The sequence below is a fragment of the Nuphar pumila genome, chromosome 17 (genome assembly GCF_984573655.1).
Source record: "Nuphar pumila chromosome 17, dmNupPumi1.hap1.1, whole genome shotgun sequence".
Classification (NCBI taxonomy): domain Eukaryota; kingdom Viridiplantae; phylum Streptophyta; class Magnoliopsida; order Nymphaeales; family Nymphaeaceae; genus Nuphar; species Nuphar pumila.
The window spans coordinates 44,449,579-44,470,334 of NC_143265.1; positions in this window are offsets into that span (position 1 = coordinate 44,449,579).

Consider the following 20,756-nt stretch of genomic DNA (forward strand, 5'->3'; position numbering starts at 1 on the left):
ACTCGACGATCTGGGGGTTGATTATTCTATGTATTTTAGATACCCCAGAGGCCTGTTGACCCCATCCCCCTAGTAGGACGGTACAACATACCGGAAGAGATCCTTACTAGGTATCCGAATGCATTCTGCTACTGCAGTAGTTGGGTTCAATCCTTAGATATTTAAGGATAACCACGACCTCCATACCTCTGAGTGACGAAGGCCATCAATGAACTCTATCAGGTTCGGGTGAAATATATGTCACTCAAGGCTGCGCCATCACCGTCTTCCTCGGTGAGAAATTCTGAAAGGGGCCTGCCGGTCTTACAATTACTTGACGAACATTGCATGCCTATAGGGCACCTTTGAGAAGTATGTACCCGACCCCAATCAACCACACGGTTTTCACCGTGGAAAAAAGGTTTTATTCATATGCATGCTTAACTCTGCTCTCGGCACTTCGGCCTTGACGAGCACTTCACCTCTTTCGGTGGAAACAACACACTCCGGCTCAGCGGCCCTTACGAGTCTGATTGTCTGATAATTCTCAATGAGCATGCACATGACTCGATCTCTACGGATCGGCTACTCGGCGTATTTTTACGCAACGAGCTCAGGACCTTGTCAAGGCGCTACCACTACTTTGGCGCAACGGCTCTTACAAGTATGATGCCCTTGCAGGTGTCAGGGAGACGAGTCATTCTGACATCGTTCCAACAAAGGACATCATTGTGCCACTTAACTGGTTTTGGCAGCTCTTCTGCCAACCATTCTGTCAACACCTTCTCTGCTCTACCGGCAGTGGTGCGACGAACTTTTCTACATTGTAGAAGGCGTTCCATAACTGGGTAGCACTTCTGCTACGTTCTTTCTGAGCCATTCTTAGCTCCTTCAGGAATTTCAGCAGCACTTCCTCTCTTTTACGGAGAAAGCGTGCATTTCTTTTATCCATTTCAGCGGCATCTCCCCTCTTTGGTGGGAAATCGCTACGCTTAACTCGGGAAATGGATGCGCACCGTTGTGCGTACTTTGCATCCATCAAGGTTGCAGGAACCTTGGGCCATAGCCAGACCATACGTAATTGATTTAGTCTTTACGTAAAAAGCATTTTGCCAAAAGGCGAAGCCTTTCCAATAGGGGCTTCATTCGTCAAGCAGAATCTTGTACGAGGAGCGGTAAGGGAATCGCATGGGCGATTTTGGAGTTGATCTCCGTTTGAACGCTCACTTACGCGCCATATATGTAATATAAGCAGAAGCCTGTGCTTTATACAGCGGCGGCGTAAAGGAAATGCATATACTATTGTTCAGGGTGTGTAACTGAACGAAATATTCTACATATATAACAAAACAGGAGCCTTGGCATCGTTTGACGCGACGGCGTAAGTAAATACATTGCAGAAAGCAGGAGCCTTGGCATCGTTCGACGCGACGGCGTAAGTAAATGAATAATCGGAAGTGCAGTAATCGGAAGTACAGAAAGCAGGGAGCCTTGTCATCATACGACGCGACGGCAAAGGTAAATTACATGGCCTGTGCGATATAAGACGCGTCGGCAGTATCAGCAGATATACACCTAGATCTGTATCCAACGATAGTTACGAGGCGAGCGAGTGAACACCGAAGTGTCCTAGAGGGCTCAACCAAGAACTAGGGTGAGATACTATTTTGAAGAACGCATATACTGCGTATTCGAACATATATATCCGACGATAGTTACGAGGCGAGCGCGTGAACACCGAAGTGTCCTAGAGGGCTCAACCAAGAACTAAAGCAAGATACTACTTCAGAAAGTATATGCTATATACAAACAATCAAATACTTGAGAGAGATGGTTTAATGAAGCGAACTTACTTTAATTTGAGGAAGAAACGACTCTGATTGCTTCAAACGCTTCGAACGAGGCTCGACTTCGAAAAAGGATCAACTTCGAACTTCGGACGAAAAAGGACTTGGACATTGACTTTGAACCAAACCAGGTTCAAGTCAAGTCAACTGGGTTCAGACTTAGGTCAAGTAGGTTCAGACCTAGGTCAGGTGGGTTAAGACCAGGTCAGGCAGGCTCAGACCAGGTCAAGCAGGCTCAGGCTAAGTCAGGCAGGCTCAGACCAGGTCAGGTGGGCTCAGGTGGGCTAGGCTAGGTAGGGGAGGTTTGGAAAAGGAGGAGAGAGAGAGGGGTTGCCGATTTTCTAAAGGAGGGGGGGTCCTCTATTTATAGGTTCTGAAACTTGGGCCCCAAGTTTCAGAATCCCCTCTTTACCCTTGGGCTTTTCTGAGAATCCCTTCCATGGAAGGTGCTGGAAGGAGCTGGAAGGCTCTGGAAGGTGCTGGAATATTCTAGAATATTCTAGAATATTTTCTGAGGAATATTTATGTGGGTCCCACCAATATTTTTGCGGGTCCCACAAAAAAGTTGAGTTTTCGGCATTTATTTCCGAAAAATTCTGAGTAGGCCATTATCTTCGTATCGATGCAACTAAGAAAGTTGGCTCGCAGGAATCCTTTGATTTCGATCAGGGAGGAAGTTATGATCTCCAGAGCGTTTGAGCATATATTCGTGAAGATACGAATATCCTAAGTATATTTGGATCGCAGGAATCAGTTTGATTCGCTTTACGATAAAAACGCTAATTTTCACTGGAAAAATGCCTCAGGAATTTATTCAGAGTTATCTGAAAAATTGCGGGTCTTACATCATTACCCCCTTAAAGGAATTTCGTCCGCGAAATTCAGTTAAGAGTACTAAGTGCGTAACTCGGGATATTTCTCCCATATGTTAGATTCATAATGTTGTTCACTTAGTTCAACATTGTATTTATTCCAATCATTACCTCATATCATGATTCATGATCGATGAGGTATGTTTCTCATATCTGAGTTCAAATCATGCTACAACCACGATAGTTTGTTGAATCAACATTCTTCCAACCGGCTATTTAACATAGCCATCTTGTGTAACTATTTTGTACACACAGATCATTCTTCTAGAGATTAACCATATTGGAATAAGTCCCCTGTCAGACTACCTGGTATTGGAAACGTACCTCCTCACAGGTTCGCCTTCGTCAGACTTACCTGATATTGGATCAGTACACCCTCACAGAGTCATACTAGCCAAGCTACTGGTTTTGGAACATATACACTCGCACAGAGCTGTATACCCTCACAGGCTCACTCTGGCTAGACGATCTGATCTTGAATATGTAAAACCTCACGGGACTCTCTTCTTGGGAACAATTCCTCGATGGTTTATTTTATTAAGTGACTTTTATCGTTCTAATTACGCAAACTTAATTTCTCAATCATGGGGTCTATAGCCATAAATTTTGGGCATAAGCACTTAAGATTTAATTTAACAAATCCAACATTACTTTAGAGAGCAAGGATACATATCGATCCAGATGACCATACACAAGGTCATAAGCCACTTGTCTCAAGTATTCATTGGATCTTGTCTTTCGATAGCTTTTTACCCATTACAACTCTATCTATCAAGGTATTCAGATTCCTTGATACGATCATTATCCGTGAGTTGTTCGGCTGTCACCGCATAAACACGACCTGCCATAGGTTTCTGCTCTATTCTGGATAGTGGCAGTCGTTGTTGTTGTATTTGTTGAGAGGGTCCTCCAGATCCCATATTTCTTTGTTGAAGATCTGAGGCCTTCTTGCGACATTCTCTCACACGATGCCCTGGTTTGCCGCAATATAGGCAACCTCCCGTATCGCGAGGACAAACCCCTCCGGGATAATCTGAGCTACACCTCGGGCATCGAAAATTAGGTTGTTGGTAGGGCTGATTGGCTTCTACCATCTGCAATGGCTGCTCGGCCGGTGGAGTAAAGTTGTTCTCCTGAAAATACTTCTTATAAAAAGCTGGTCGTGATTCTTGGCCACCGGGGAACGTCCTCTTGTTGTTCCCATTACTTGCTACCGGTCGCTTTACTACGACCCCTTTGCATCGCTCCCAGTCTGCACTAATCTTTGAAGCTGCTGCCACAGCGGCTTGAAATGTTTGGGGCATGCTAGTTATCACACGAGATCGCAACCCTTCTTGCAATCCATTTATATATTTATCGGCCCTTTCTTGGTCAGTATCGAATAACGTGGAGCAATATCGTTCAAGGTTTTGAAATTTAGTGGTATAGTCCATCAGACTCATAACACCTTGCTCCAATTCCAGAAACTCCATCTTCTTCTTATTTTTGAAGTGTATTGGAAAGTAATTATCCAAGAAAGTTCTCCGAAAATCATCCCAAGGGATGACTTCAAGCTGAGAGAACTCGATTATCTTAGTGGTATCCCACCACTTCCGTGCGTTGTCTTTCAGCCTATATGTGCCGAAGTTTGTCTTTTTCCCTTCCGGTACTTTCAGTACAAGGAAAGCGCGCTCTGTCTCCTCAATCCAGCTTTCTGCAAGCTCTGGATCGGCACTGCCAACGAAGACTGGTGGGTCTAGTTTGAGGAACTTTTCATAAGTCACTCCTCCCAGATTCTCATTGCGAGGTGGGGCTGGTGCTTGCCTTGATTCACGAATGGCAGACACAAGCCTGTTGAGCGTCTCCAACAGGAAGCCCTGTGTATGAGACTCCTCGCTCGACATGGTTCTCCTCGCCTTAGGAGCCATTTATCTATTCATGCAAACACACCCAAATTAGAGAAAGTATAAGATTTATACTTACAGTGCGATACCGCAAACACGACGAATCTTGAACCAGGTTTCTCAGACTCATGCTTTGATACCAATTCTGTAACGCCCCGGATTTTCAAAACAAAGCTAAGTTAAAATTTTCATGGATTTCTTTTTTTTTTTCTTTGCAGCGGAATTTAGAAAAACTTTTAGCAGCGGAATAAGACGATAATGAGTCGTCGGTTTTAGAAAACTCCGAGCACGTTGCAGGTATGTGGCCAAGCAACTCATTGACCACCAAAGTGTTCCATTTTATCGAAAGCACATGTTTATTACAACACTACTGCTTAGAAAAGCAGTGAAGGTTCAATAAAAAGGAAGCAGTACTACTCTGTCTAGAGAAACCCTGGAACTTGATGCCGCCTTGCTCCGCATATCGCCACGTAGGTTCAACACCTGAAATCCCCATTAAACGGGGTCAGAACCACTGATAGTCTGGTAAGTAGGCAACCACCTATCTATTCAACTCAAGTAAATGCATAGACCACTCAGGATCGCAGTTCGTAATACGACGCTCAAGCCTCCATGACTTAGCGTATATCGCACAAGCCTCATCAGGGCTATGAGTTGAACATCCACGCAAGTCGTCATGACTTCGCATAAGCCTCTTCAGGGCTGTGAGTTAGAATAACCTCTCAAGTCTCTACGACTTAGCCTTGACTTCCTCAGAGTCACGAATGGATGTCTAGCTCAAGCCTTTATGCTTGGCACATCCGTATCCTACGAATCTAAGGACAGCTCTCCGAGCTTCACTTAGTCGTACGGATATCAATGGGGTTCTTTCCCAATCGGTCCAGTAGTATACCGACCATGACACCTTCACAAAGGTTATGCAGGACTGACTCAACAACGTCATCCACTCATACATTCAAAGTAGCGCTGTACCTAAGCTAATGCTTTGTTTCGATAATTGCACCTCCCCCTGGGCTTAGGGGACTCATATCTGGGCGACAACTCGACGATCTGGGGGTTGATTATTCTATGTATTTTAGATACCCCAGAGGCCTGTTGACCCCATCCCCCTAGTAGGACGGTACAACATACCGGAAGAGATCCTTACTAGGTATCCGAATGCATTCTGCTACTGCAGTAGTTGGGTTCAATCCTTAGATATTTAAGGATAACCACGACCTCCATACCTCTGAGTGACGAAGGCCATCAATGAACTCTATCAGGTTCGGGTGAAATATATGTCACTCAAGGCTGCGCCATCACCGTCTTCCTCGGTGAGAAATTCTGAAAGGGGCCTGCCGGTCTTACAATTACTTGACGAACATTGCATGCCTATAGGGCACCTTTGAGAAGTATGTACCCGACCCCAATCAACCACACGGTTTTCACCGTGGAACAAAGGTTTTATTCATATGCATGCTTAACTCTGCTCTCGGCACTTCGGCCTTGACGAGCACTTCACCTCTTTCGGTGGAAACAACACACTCCGGCTCAGCGGCCCTTACGAGTCTGGTTGTCTGATAATTCTCAATGAGCATGCACATGACTCGATCTCTACGGATCGGCTACTCGGCGTATTTTTACGCAACGAGCTCAGGACCTTGTCAAGGCGCTACCACTACTTTGGCGCAACGGCTCTTACAAGTATGATGCCCTTGCAGGTGTCAGGGAGACGAGTCATTCTGACATCGTTCCAACAAAGGACATCATTGTGCCACTTAACTGGTTTTGGCAGCTCTTCTGCCAACCATTCTGTCAACACCTTCTCTGCTCTACCGGCAGTGGTGCGACGAACTTTTCTACATTGTAGAAGGCGTTCCATAACTGGGTAGCACTTCTGCTACGTTCTTTCTGAGCCATTCTTAGCTCCTTCAGGAATTTCAGCAGCACTTCCTCTCTTTTACGGAGAAAGCGTGCATTTCTTTTATCCATTTCAGCGGCATCTCCCCTCTTTGGTGGGAAATCGCTACGCTTAACTCGGGAAATGGATGCGCACCGTTGTGCGTACTTTGCATCCATCAAGGTTGCAGGAACCTTGGGCCATAGCCAGACCATACGTAATTGATTTAGTCTTTACGTAAAAAGCATTTTGCCAAAAGGCGAAGCCTTTCCAATAGGGGCTTCATTCGTCAAGCAGAATCTTGTACGAGGAGCGGTAAGGGAATCGCATGGGCGATTTTGGAGTTGATCTCCGTTTGAACGCTCACTTACGCGCCATATATGTAATATAAGCAGAAGCCTGTGCTTTATACAGCGGCGGCGTAAAGGAAATGCATATACTATTGTTCAGGGTGTGTAACTGAACGAAATATTCTACATATATAACAAAACAGGAGCCTTGGCATCGTTCGACGCGACAGCGTAAGTAAATACATTGCAGAAAGCAGGAGCCTTGGCATCGTTCGACGCGACGGCGTAAGTAAATGCATAATCGGAAGTGCAGTAATCGGAAGTACAGAAAGCAGGGAGCCTTGGCATTATACGACGCGACGGCAAAGGTAAATTACATGGCCTGTGCGATATAAGACGCGTCGGCAGTATCAGCAGATATACACCTAGATCTGTATCCAACGATAGTTACGAGGCGAGCGAGTGAACACTGAAGTGTCCTAGAGGGCTCAACCAAGAACTAGGGTGAGATACTATTTTGAAGAACGCATATACTGCGTATTCGAACATATATATCCGACGATAGTTACAAGGCGAGCGCGTGAACACCGAAGTGTCCTAGAGGGCTCAACCAAGAACTAAAGCAAGATACTACTTCAGAAAGTATATGCTATATACAAACAATCAAATACTTGAGAGAGATGGTTTAATGAAGCGAACTTACTTCAATTTGAGGAAGAAACGACTCCGATTGCTTCAAACGCTTCGAACGAGGCTCGACTTCAAAAAAGGATCAACTTCGAACTTCGGACGAAAAAGGACTTGGACTTTGATTTTGAACCAAACCAGGTTCAAGTCAAGTCAACTGGGTTCAAACTTAGGTCAAGTAGGTTCAGACCTAGGTCAGGTGGGTTAGGACCAGGTCAGGCAGGCTCAGACCAGGTCAAGCAGGCTCAGGCTAAGTCAGGCAGGCTCAGACCAGGTCAGGTGGGCTAGGCTAGGTAGGGGAGGTTTGGAAAAGGAGGAGAGAGAGAGGGGTTGGCGATTTTCTAAAGGAGGGGGGGTCCTCTATTTATAGGTTCTAAAACTTGGGCCCCAAGTTTTAGAATTCCCTCTTTACCCTTGGGCTTTTCTGAGAATCCCTTCCATGGAAGGTGCTGGAAGGCTCTGGAAGGTGCTGGAAGGTGCTGGAATATTCTAGAATATTCTAGAATATTTTCTGAGGAATATTTCTGTGGGTCCCACCAATATTTTTGCGGGTCCCACAAAAAAGTTGAGTTTTCGGCATTTATTTCCGAAAAATTCTGAGTAGGCCATTATCTTCGTATCGATGCAACTAAGAAAGTTGACTCGCAGGAATCCTTTGATTTCGATCAGGGAGGAAGTTATGATCTCCAGAGCGTTTGAGCATATATTCGTGAAGATACGAATATCCTAAGTATATTTGGATCGCAGGAATCAGTTTGATTCGCTTTACGATAAAAACGCTAATTTTCACTGGAAAAATGCCTCAGGAATTTATTCAGAGTTATCTGAAAAATTGCGGGTCTTACACTCATATTGGATCTCAGACTTCAGATCCAATTCCTCTTTAGGATCCAGAATCCAACTCTACATTGGATCTCAGACTTCAGATCCAATTTCCTTGTAGGATTCAGAACCAATTTCACCTTGGATCTCAGACTTCAGATCCAAATCCATCTTAGGATCCAGAACCTAATTCTACTTCGGATCTTAGACTTCAGATCCAGTTCCATTTTAGGATCCAGAATTCAATCACATGTTGGATCTTAGACTTCTGATCCAAATCCATCTTAGGATCCAGAACCCAATTTTATCTCGGATCTCAGATTTCAGATCTTAGATCCAATTCCATTCTCAATTCTAGATTTCAAATCCAATTCCCTTTTCAAATTTCATCTGAATTTCCTAAGTCCACATCTATTTTTCCATTTTAAGATCCAATTCCATTTCATTTCCAGATTTCAAATCTAAATCCACTTACAGATCATAACTGGAATTCATTTCTACACCATTTAGGCTTCTCAGATCCATTCTAAATTTAAGATTTCCAATTTCAAAATCTAGATTCAATTCCCTCTCAAGTATTCATTTCCTTTCCTAAATTCAGAGTTCAAATTCAAAGTCCATCTCCGACTTTGAAACTTCATTTTCAAAATTTTCAAATCATTCTTTATTTTTCCAAAACTCTGATTTACTTCAAAGACTTAGAACTTCTATGATCTACCTCAAGTTCTAAAGTTAAATTTAAAAACATTTTCTTCACTCCCTTACTAAGTTCATCTCAGAATACTTGGAAATTTCTAAATCAATTTTCTAAAGAGCATACATCCTTGCATTGCGCAAGCATGACTCTCTGTGCATTTAGAGTTAGAATAAATTTTTAGATTATATTTAGGCAAAGCAAAAGGCATAGATTCGATCCTTGGTTCGATTACCCCTGGTAAAGGCGCCAGGAACGGTCGAACCTCGTACCGACGAGCGAATCCCGTCTCTCCATTTTTCCCGCAATATTTTAAAAAACGGAGGCGAGTTAATTTTCTAAATGATTTCAAATTAAGGTCAAGTGAGACCGCGCAATAGAGTTCCTCTTCTCTCTCTCTTTCTTTCTTTTCTCTTCTCTATTTCTTTTCTTTCTTTTATTTTACTCCCTTCAAAAAGGAGGAGAATAGAGGTTAGAAAAGGAAAAGAGAAGGAAGAGAGAGAAACCATAGAGAGAGGAAAAATTTTGTGATGAACACAACCCCTCATGGTCAAGGTCAACCCCAAAAAAAAAAAAAATCGCCCCTCCCATATTTTTTTTTTTATATTTTTTTGAAAAGGGGTAAGGGCTACCCCCTAAGGGGCGCCCAGCCTATTCCCCCAAAACGTGGGCTGAGCCCCCCCACTTTTGAAAATACCCTTTTAAGGCCTCCATTTGAAAATTTTCCAACTTTTCAAAATCTCCATTTTGAAAAGTGGTTTTTTGTAAATACTCCTTTTCATAAGTCTTAAAATAGGAGACATGGGTTGAGGTGGAGCCCATGCCATCCTTTCTAAATTCAAAAACCCACCCCATGCAAAAGTGTTTTCAAAAACCCTCTACTAGGTTTTGAGGATTTTGTAATTTACTTCATTTTTTTTCCTTTTGTAAAATCTCAATATAATAAGTATTAAAAAGAACTAATCTAAACTTATTTAAAAATCAAGATTTTTAATTATATTTTGTAAATTAAGGTTTAAGCTTTCATAAAGTATATTTAACTTCTCAATTACGGCGAAATTGGGCCTCGGTATGACTCATAATTACCGATATACCCCTGTCTCGCCAAAATCCATGGAATAACAAGATATTGCTCTCGTTTAAACCCCAAATCCGGGGCGAACTCATGTGAACACAATATACACATAATCTATAAATATTGAGGTTGGATCCATCGCGGTTTGCCCCGAATCGCCTCGTAGAGCAAATCCACGCGATTCAAAACCTCAGAAAGCGATAATTGCTAAAATTGCAAGTATTGCCCATGCCTAAACAAGAATTTCTCAACAAATAGAAATATTTCATTTAAAATTCTTCAGAAAAGCAGTGGGGCTTACAGGTAACAACAGTATCTTCATCATTTCTATTGTAAGACCCACAATTTTTCAGAAAATATCTGAATAAAATTCATGAGGCATTTACCAGTAAAAATAGCATTTCTTCTCAGAATGCGAAACGAATCAAATCCTGCGAGCCAGTTATACTTAGGATATTCGTCGAATCGCGAATATATGCTCAAACACTCTGGAAGCCATAACTTCCTACCTGAATGAAATCAAAGGATTCCTGTGAGCCAACTTTCTTAGTTACGTCAATACGAAGGGAATGGCGTACTCAGAATTTTTCGGAAAAAAATCGCCGGAAACCCGAAATTCTTGCGTGACCCACGGAAATATTGGTGGGACCCACAGAAATATTCCTCAGAAAATATCTGGTGGGACCCACAAAATATCCCATGGAAATATCTAGGTGGGCCCCACACCAAGGAACCTCTTGGAATTAAAAAGAAGCCAAGGGGGTAGAAGGGGCATGGAAAAACCCAAGAGGAGGTGGGCTTGGGCTATAAATAGCCCTCCCCACTCTCTCTCTTCTCATAAAAATTGACCCCCCCTCTCTCTTTTGCCTTCTCTCTCTCTCCTAAACCTCCCCTACCTAGCCTAGCCCACCTGACCTGGTCTGAGCCTGCCTGACTTAGCCTGAGCCTGCCTGACCTGGTCCTAACCCACCTGACCTGGGTCTGAACCCACTTGACCTGGTCCAAACCCAGTTGACTTGACTTGAACCTAGTTGGGTTTAAAGTCAAAGTCAAAGTCCTTTTTGGTCCAGATTCCGGTTTGGATTTCTGAACCCAGACTTAGCCTACTTGAGCTGAGTTCGAACCTGCTGAACCCAGTTGACTTGGATCGAACCCTGTTTGGTTCAAACCACTTAGGTTAAGTAGCTTGATTTGCTCTACCTCTTTCTCAACTAAGTCAGCTTCATCTGACTTAGTCTGACCTCTCGAAGGAAGGCTCGAAGCCAAAGGAGCAACCCGGAGCTGTTTCTTCCACGATTTGAAGTAAGTTCGCTTCGTTGATCCATCTCTCTCAAGTATTTGATTGTTTGTATATAGAATATACTTTCTGAAGTAGTATCTTGCTTTAGTTCTTGATTGAGCCCTTTTTGGACACTTCGGTGTTCACCCGCTCGTATCGTAACTATCGTCGGATATATCTATGTTCAAACACGCAGTATATGCGTTTTTAAAATGGCATCTCGCCCTAGTTCTTGGTTGAGCCCTTCAGAACACTTCGGTATTCACCCGCTCGCCTCGTAACTATCGTTGGATACGGATCTAGGTGTATATCTGCTGATTCTGCCGACGCGTCCTATATCGCACAGGCTATGTAATTTACCTTTGCCGTCGCGTCGTATGATGCCAAGGCTCCCTGTTTTCTGCACTTTCGATTACTGCACTTCCGATTATGCATTTACTTACGCCGTCGCGTCGAACGATGCCAAGGCTCCTGCTTTCTGCAATGTATTTACTTACGCCGTCGCGTCGAACGATGCCAAGGCTTCTGCTTTGTTATATATGTAGAATACTTCGTTCAGTTACACACCCTGAACAATAGTGTATGCATTTCTTTACGCCGCCGCTGTATAAAGCACAGGCTTCTGCATATACTACATATATAGCGCATAAATGAGCGTTCAAATGGAGATCAAACTCCAAATCGCCAATGCGATTCCCTGAGCGCTCCTCGTTCAAGATTCTGCTTGACGAATGAAGCCCCTATTGAAAAGGCTTCGCTTTTTGGCAAAATGCTCTTTACGTAAAGACTATGTCAATTACGTATGGCCTGGCTATGGCCAAGGGTTCCTGTAACCTTGATGGATGCAAAGTACGCACAACGGTGCGCATCCATTTCCCGAATTAAGCGTGGCGATTTCCTACCAAAGAGGGGAGATGCCGCTGAAATGGATAAAAGAAACGCACGCTTTCTCCGTAAAAGAGAGGAAGTGCTGCTGAAATTTCTGAAGAAGCTAAGAATAGCTCAGAAAGAACGTAGCAGGATACTCTGACATATAGCAGAGTGCTACCCAGTTCATGGTTTTCCCTCTACAACGTAGAAGGGTTCGTCGCACCACTGCCGGTAGAGCAGGGGAGGTGCTGACGAAATGGTTGGCAGAAGAGCTGCCGGAACCAATGGAACGGCATAATGTCTTCTGTTGATGGAACGATGCCAGATCGGCTCGTATCCTTGTGCCTGCAAGGGCACCTTGCTTGTAAGGGCCGCTGAGCCGGAGTAGAGGTTGCGCCTTGTCTAGGTTTGGACTCGTTGCGTAAAAATACGCCGAGTAGCCGATCTATTTAGATCGAGTCATATGCATGCTCATTGAGAACGGTTACGCAACCAGACTCGTAAGGGCCGAAGAGCCAGAGTGTGTTGTTTCCACCCAAAGAGGTGTGATGCTCGTGGTGGCCGAAGTGCCAAAGAGCGGTGTTCTGCATGCATATGAATAAGACTTAAGGTCGGACATACCCCGCGGTTGAAGATCGTGTTAGGGGTACCCCCTCAATAATGACTGTGTTGGGGCAGACTGAATGGGGTCGGGTACATACTTTCGTAGTGCTGAAAGCACGGGCTGCCTAAATGGCATGCAGATTCTGTCCAAGTAATTGTAAGACTGGCAGACCCCTTCAGGAATTATGCTCACTGTGGAATGACAGTGATGGTACAGCCTTGAGTGACATGTATTTTACTTTGGACCTGATAGAGTCCACGATGGCCTCAGTCACTCATGGGTTTTGGGGTCGTGGTTATCCTTAAGATCTAAGGATTGAACCCAACTACTGCAAGTAGAGGATGCATCCGAATATGGGCCTAGTAGGGTTCTCCCAGTTGAAACACACTGCCCTACTATGGATAGGGTCAACAGGCCTCTGGGGTATCTAAAATACATAGAATAATCAACCCCCAGAACATCGCGTTGATGCCCGGACAATAGCTCTACCTGCGTACCAAAGGCGGGAGCGGTTAATTATCAAACAATGCATTAGTTCTAGGTACAGCGATGCTTTGAATGTATGAGTGGATGACGTGTTGAGTCAGTCCTGCATAACCTTTGTGAAGGTGTCATGTTCGGTATACTACTGGACCGACTGGGCAAAGACCCGTGTTGTATCCGCACGACTAAGCGAAGCTCGAGGAGTTGTCCTTAGATGCGTGGGATACGGATGTGCCAAGTATGAAGACTTGAGCTAGACATCACTTTGAGACCCGAAAGAGGTCATAGCTAAGTCATGGAGACTTAAGCGGTTATTCAAATCACAGCCCTGAAAAGGCTTGCTCTAAGTCATGAGGACTTGAGCGGATGCTCAACTCATAGCCCTAAGGAGGCTCTTGCGATATACGCTAAGTCTTGGAGGCTTGAGCGTCGTTATTGCGCATTGCGACCCTGAGTGGTCATTATTGTATTTGAGTTGAATGGATGTATGACTGCATGCTTACCAGACCATCAGTGGTTCTGACCCCGTTTAATGGGGATTTTAGGTGTTGGACCTGCGTGGCGATATACGGAGCAAGGCGGCATCGAGTTCCAGGGTTTCTCTAGACAGAGTTGTACTGCTTCCTTTTTATTGAACCTACACAGCTTTTCTAAGCAGTAGTGTTGTAATAAACATGTGGTTTTCGATAAAATGGAACACTTTGGTGGTCAATGAGTTGCTTGGCCACATACCTACAACGTGCTCGGAGCTTTCTAAAACCGACGACTCATTATCGTCTTATTCCGCTGCTAAAAGCTTTTCTAAGTTCCGCTGCAAAGAAAAAAAAAAGAAATTCATGAAAATTTTAACTTAGCTTTGTTTTGGAAATCCGGGGCGTTACAGAATTGGTATCAGAGCATGAGTCTGAGAAACCTGGTTCAAGATCCGTCATGGTCCCGATATCGCACTGTAAGTATATGTTTTTATACTTTTGTTCTGATCTGGGTACATCTTTGTATAGATGGCAACTCATGACTCGCGTGGATACTGCTATCGCTGCAAGGTCATGCACGATGAGTGGATATGCCAATACTGTGGCGAAGATGGGCATTCCGCCAACGAATGCCAAAGGAAATATACCGCCGATATGGGTCGGCGGGCATCAAAGGGTCTCAAGGATGAGACTTCGCGTGTCAGTGGACCGCATCACTCTAGTGTTGGGAGCAACCATACCCCAACATCTTCTGATGAATTACCAAGGTTGAGGGATTTTGATTTGAACTTCCCTGCGGAGGTCTACCACTCGCCAAGCTACCATCCGGCATCACATACGCCGAGCTTAAATGGCAGGAACAAAAGAGGGGATTTTTTCTGTTCGCCGATCATTATTCCAGACTCCCAGAGTCTTGATCTTGCTGACTGGGAGAGTGTACTGGATTCCCTCATGTATCCCCAATATTCGCTTGCAAGTGCGGAAGTGCCGCCCAAGCCAACGCTAGTAGTGCCTGCACCAAGGCCATGTGGCAATAGATGGACCTTTTGGAGTTCGTCTTCATCAAAGAAATCCAAGTCTTAAAGAGACTGGTGATGTTTTGGAGTCAGTAGACTCATGTATATAGTTTCTCAACGCCTAAAGTCTGCCAGTGTGGCATGACGTTTTGTTTAAGGTGATGCTTGTGTAAATGTGATGTATATTAAGTAAATAAAGCTTTTTACTTCCTCATATACATCGAGAAACTAAAAACAAGTGCTTGTGTGTGCATAGATAAATGGCTCCTACGACAAGGAGAACCATGCCAAGCGAGGAGTCCCATACGCAAGGATTCCTGTTGGAGACACTCAACAACCTGGTTACCGCCATCCGTGAAACGAGGCCAGAACCAGTCGCACCACGAAACGAGCACCTAGGAGGAGTGACTTATGAGAAGTTCCTCAAGCTTGACCCGCCAGTTTTCATTGGCAGAGCCGATCCTGAGCTCGCGAAGAGTTGGATCGAAGAGACAGAACGTGCCTTTTCAGTACTGGGAGTACCAGAGGAAAAGAAGACCAATTTTGGCACGTATCGGTTGAAAGACAATGCACGGAAGTGGTGGGATACCACTAAACTTATCCAGTTCTCACAAGTCGAAGTCATTCCTTGGACTGACTTTCGGAGGACTTTTATGGATAACTACTTCCCGTTGCATTCCAGAAACAAGAAAAAGATGGAGTTTCTGGAGTTGGAACAGGACGGTATGAGTCTAATGAACTATACCACCAAATTTCAGAATCTTGAGCGCTACTGCTCTCGATTGTTCGAAACAGACCAAGAAAGGGCCGACAAATATGTGAATGGTCTGCGATCTCGAGTAATAACAAGCATGCCTTCGACTTTTCAGGCTGCGGTAGCAGCAGCTTCAAAAATCCAAGAGGATTGGGCGCGATCTAAAGTGATCATAGCAAAGAAGCCCATAGTGAATGGTGGGAGTCATAAAAGGACATTCCCAAGTGGCCAGGGTTCACGACAACCCTTTCAAAAGAAGAAGTTCCAAGGAGGGAACAACACTCAGCAAGTCGTGAGGCCAAGACAGAACCCAACTCTGAATGGTCAGCAGTCCAACTTCAGCTGCCCAAGGTGTCGTATGAACCACCCCAGAAAGCCATGTCCTCGTGACATTGGTGGGTGCTTGTATTGTGGCAAGATGGGCCACTTTATAAGGGATTGCGCCAAGAAGGCTGCAGATGAACAGAGGAGTAATGCTGGATCTGCCGGACCCTCTCGACCAGCGCCACAACGTTCTCAGTTTCAACGACCTCCACCTAGAGTAGAACAAAGGCCTGCTGCAGGTCGTGTATATGCTGTAACGACTGAACAAGTCGAAAATGGTGACCTGATTGAAGGCACCGTACCTGTTAATGGACATGCAGCTTACGTCTTGTTTGATTGTGGTGCTACTCATACGTTCATCTCTGACGATTTCACCGAACAACTCCACGCCTCGGTGCAACCGATTGATAAAATGATCGAAGTATATAACCCGTTGGGTTCACGCACCAAATGTATCCGGTGTGTGAAAAATTTGGATATTGAGATACCAGGGCAACACTTGCCTACTGACGCCATCCTGATCGATATGATACAGTACGATGTCATTCTGGGAATGAATTGGTTGGCTCAGAATAATGCCAAGATTCTGTGCCGCGAGGGCAGAGTGATTCTATCTCGACCCGGATTGCCTAAGATAGAATACCGGTTATCCAAACTTGTTCCACAGAAAAGGCTTATATCAGCACTTAAGGTACAAAAATACCTTAGGAAGGGTTGTGTGGCCTTCCTGTTGAGTCTCTCGGTGGAAAAATCCAATGACCAACCCCTTGAGAATTTGGAAGTGGTGCGAGAGTTTCTCGATGTGTTTCCTGAGGAATTGCCAGGACTTCCGCCACTTCGTGTGGTTGAATTTGGAATTCAATCCTTACCTTGAACAACGCCGATATCCAAAGCTCCGTATCGAATGGCGCCAGCTGAACTCAGTGAGTTGAAGTGTCAGTTGGAAGAACTGATGGAACAAGGGTTCATCCGACCGAGTGTGTCATCGTGGGGAGCCCCGGTACTGTTTGTAAAGAAGAAAGATGGATCCCTTCGGTTATGCATCGATTATCGGATGCTTAACCAGGCAACTGTTAAAAATAAGTACCCGTTGCCTCGAATTGAGGACTTATTCGATCAACTCAGAACAGCGAGGGTGTTCTCCAAGATCGACCTCAGGTCTGGGTACCATCAGCTCAGAGTTAAGGAAGAGGATATACCCAAGACTGCCTTCAGAACGAGATACAGCCATTATGAGTTCGTAGTAATGCCCTTCGGACTCACTAATGCGCCTGCTGCTTTTATGGATCTAATGAACCGGATATTCAGACCATATTTGGATAGCTTTGTCATCGTCTTTATTGATGACATTCTCGTATATTCTGAGGACAAGGAACAACACGTGGAGCACTTGAAAATCGTCTTGAAAACCCTTCAAGATAACCAACTCTATGCTAAGTTTTCAAAATGTGAATTCTGGCTAGATAAAGTGATGTTTCTTGGCCATGTGATCTCAAAGGATGGAATCGCCGTAGATCCTGCGAAGGTAGAAGCTGTGATGGACTGGAAGCAGCCAGAAAATATTACTGAGGTCCATAGCTTCCTTGGACTTGCCGGTTATTATCGGAAGTTCATACAAGACTTCTCCCGAATCGCCGTACCGATGACAAAATTACTGAAAAAGGGAGTCAAGTTTGAATGGACTGACCAGTGTAAGGAGTGCTTTGAGGTTCTCAAACAGAGGCTTACCATTGCCCCTGTCCTTACCTTACCTTCTGGTCAGGGAGGCTTCGTGGCTTATACCGATGCCTCGGGAACAGGTCTGGGTTGTGTATTGATGCAGCACGGCAAAGTAATCGCCTATGCGTCACGACAGTTGAGAGTCCATGAGAAAAACTATCCAACCCACGATCTTGAGCTTGTCGCGGTAGTGTTCGCGCTTAAAATCTGGTGACACTACCTGTATGGAGAGAAATTTGAGGTCGGACCATAAAAGCCTAAAATACCTCTTTTCTCAAAAAGAACTAAATATGCGGCAACGGCGATGGCTGGAATTCCTCAAAGACTATCAATTCACGCTTTCCTATCACCCTGGAAAGGCGAATGTTGTAGCAGATGCCCTTAGTCGCAAGACTATTGGCACTCTGGCCAGCCTAACCGGACAATGGAAGTTGATGGAGGATTTCGTCAACTGGAAGCCATTTTTGGCTGATTCTGGCAGAATCCAAATGTCATGTTTGACGATCCACATTGAGTTCCTCGATCGCATCGTAGCCGAACAGTTCAAGGATCCCCAGTACTTGGAATTGAAAGCTCGTGCTGAAAAAGATGACACTTTCTTCCATTTGAAAGAAGATGGAGGAATATGGATGGAAGAAAGGATTTGGGTTCCAAATAACCCTGAGCTAAGACAGGAAGTACTCCAGGAGGCTCATAATAGCAAGTACACCATTCACCCTGGAGGTACGAAGATGTTCCGAGATTTGTAGAGGAAGTACTGGTGGAAGGGTATGAAGCGTGATGTGGCTACGTTTGTCTCGAAGTGTTTGATCTGCCAGCAAGTTAAGATCGAACATCAGCGACCTGGTGGAAAGATGCAACAGATCGAGATTCCGGAATGGAAATGGGAAGGCATTACGATGGATTTCATCGTTGGATTGCCTCGATCCAAGAGACAACACGATTCAATATGGGTGATCGTGGACAGACTTACCAAGTCTGCTCACTTCCTGCCAATCAACACTCGATACTCAACTGAACGATTGACGGAGATCTACATTCGGGAAATCGTTAGACTCCATGGAGTGCCGATTTCGATCATATCCGATCGTGACCCGAAGTTCACCTCTCACTTGTGGGAGCAGCTTCAGAAAGCCCTGGGGACGAAACTCAAGTTCAGTACAGCATTCCATCCCCAAACAGATGGGCAATCAGAACGAACCATACAGACTCTTGAAGATATGCTAAGAGCCTGTATGCTGGAATGGAAAGGTGATTGGGATTCCCACCTAGCGTTGGCTGAATTTGCTTATAATAATAGCCACCACGCTAGCATTGGGATGGCGCCGTATGAAGCCTTGTATGGACGACCCTGTAGATCACCAATCCATTGGGGTGAAGTGGGTGAGCGAACCTTGGACTCGCCCATTGTGTTGCAGCATTATACTGAGCAGGTCCACATGATCAGAAAGAAGCTACTGACTGCTCAGAGTCGACAGAAGAGCTACGCCAATCAGTGGCGTAGGGAACTCACTTTTGCGGTTGGAGATAAGGTTTTTATCAAGGTCTCTCCAACCAAGAGTGTGTTTTATTTTGGAAAAAAGGGGAAGCTCAGCCCCAGATTCGTTGGTCCCTTCGAAGTTTTGAGCCGAATCGGAGAGACTGCCTACCGAGTAGCATTGCCACCTGTAAACACCCCAAATTTTCACTCACCTTCTTGACATCGCCCTCAATTGGCACATTTCAGTTCTCCAGAAGCAATGAAGGGCAAAATGGTCACTTTTCGAGATTAAACCTTGCAGAAAGTCCAAAATTTCATTCTTGAGCCTCAAAATTTCCATGTTTAGGTTCAGAGACATCTTCAAATTGCAAAATTTCAAAATCATCTTTCTAGACAAAAAGTTAGAATTTCCAAGTTCAAGCTCAGAGTGACATTTCATAGAACATGTCTGTGCATAGCATTGCATCATTTCACTGCATAGCATATCAGTTTGAGATCCAGAACTCCTGATTTTCAAAATTGTCCATCCAGATTTGATTTTTAAACTTTTTCAAATTGATTTTTAAAACCCTGGGATTTCAAAATTGCCAATCTTTCCCATTTTACCCCCAGGACTTTGAATTACAAAAATTTTCTCAAGAAAACAATCTGGATGTTTGGATATTGATTTTAAAGATTTTATCTCAAAATTTTTTGCAAAAGATTTTAAATCTCTTTACAAATTTTGTTTTTACATTTATCCATATTTTTGCCCTGAAAACCCAATTTTTCCAAATTCTTGAAAAACAAATAATGTTTTATCTCGCATCTTCAAACAAATGGAGCGGGACCCGCCTTTGAACTAGCATCATACTCAGACCCTCAGGTAAGTTGTTTATTCTCAAGCGGGGCCCACCTGGAGTTCATACCAATTTACAAAATTGTCTTTTTCATTTCTCAATACTTATTTATTTATTTACTTATTTTTATTATTTTTTTTTTATTTTATTTTTAAAAGTTAGTGGGCACACACACATGTGGCACCCTAATTGAAAATAAAAGACTTTCAAAAACAAAACAAAACTTTATTTTCAAAAGGATTTTAAAAGTGGGTTGAGGTGGCATTTCCATAAAAGCCTCTCATTTTTTTTTTATTTCTTTTTATTTGTTTAAATAAAATTTTTTTTAGAAAGAGGCAGCCTTAAATGGCACAGCCGAATTTCCCTAAAGCAATAGATTTGATTTTGCCTAAAACTTAGGGAAATAAAAACAAAAATTTGAAAAAAAAGGGAATGCGCCTCTCTTGAAACGGCCATTTCAAATTTTTTTTAAAAAAAATGAGGTAACGGAACCTCATAAATGAAAGGGGCTGCGTTTTCTTTTTGAAAGGAGATTCAAAATTCTTTAAGAGAGGGAGAGGTAGCCGATGAAAAAGGGGGAGGAATTGAAATCTGGTTTGGGGGTTTTTTGCAGGAGGAAGCTCTGAAGCGTGAGGGAGCTCTTCTTCACCTCCAAACAACTGCTGCTTCCCATCGGTCTTCAGCCCACCGCAGGGAGTCCATCACCACCAACAGCAGGACCTCCACCAGCTCCTACCTATTGTCTTTCAACCCACCTTCCTTCAGCCCAGCCGTAGGTCAGCCACAGGACCTCCAACAACAGCTGTCCACCTTCTTCAGCCCAGCCGATTGCCATCCCCACTTCAGCCGCAGCCATTCAGCGTGGAGCTCTTCCACCTTCAGCCAAC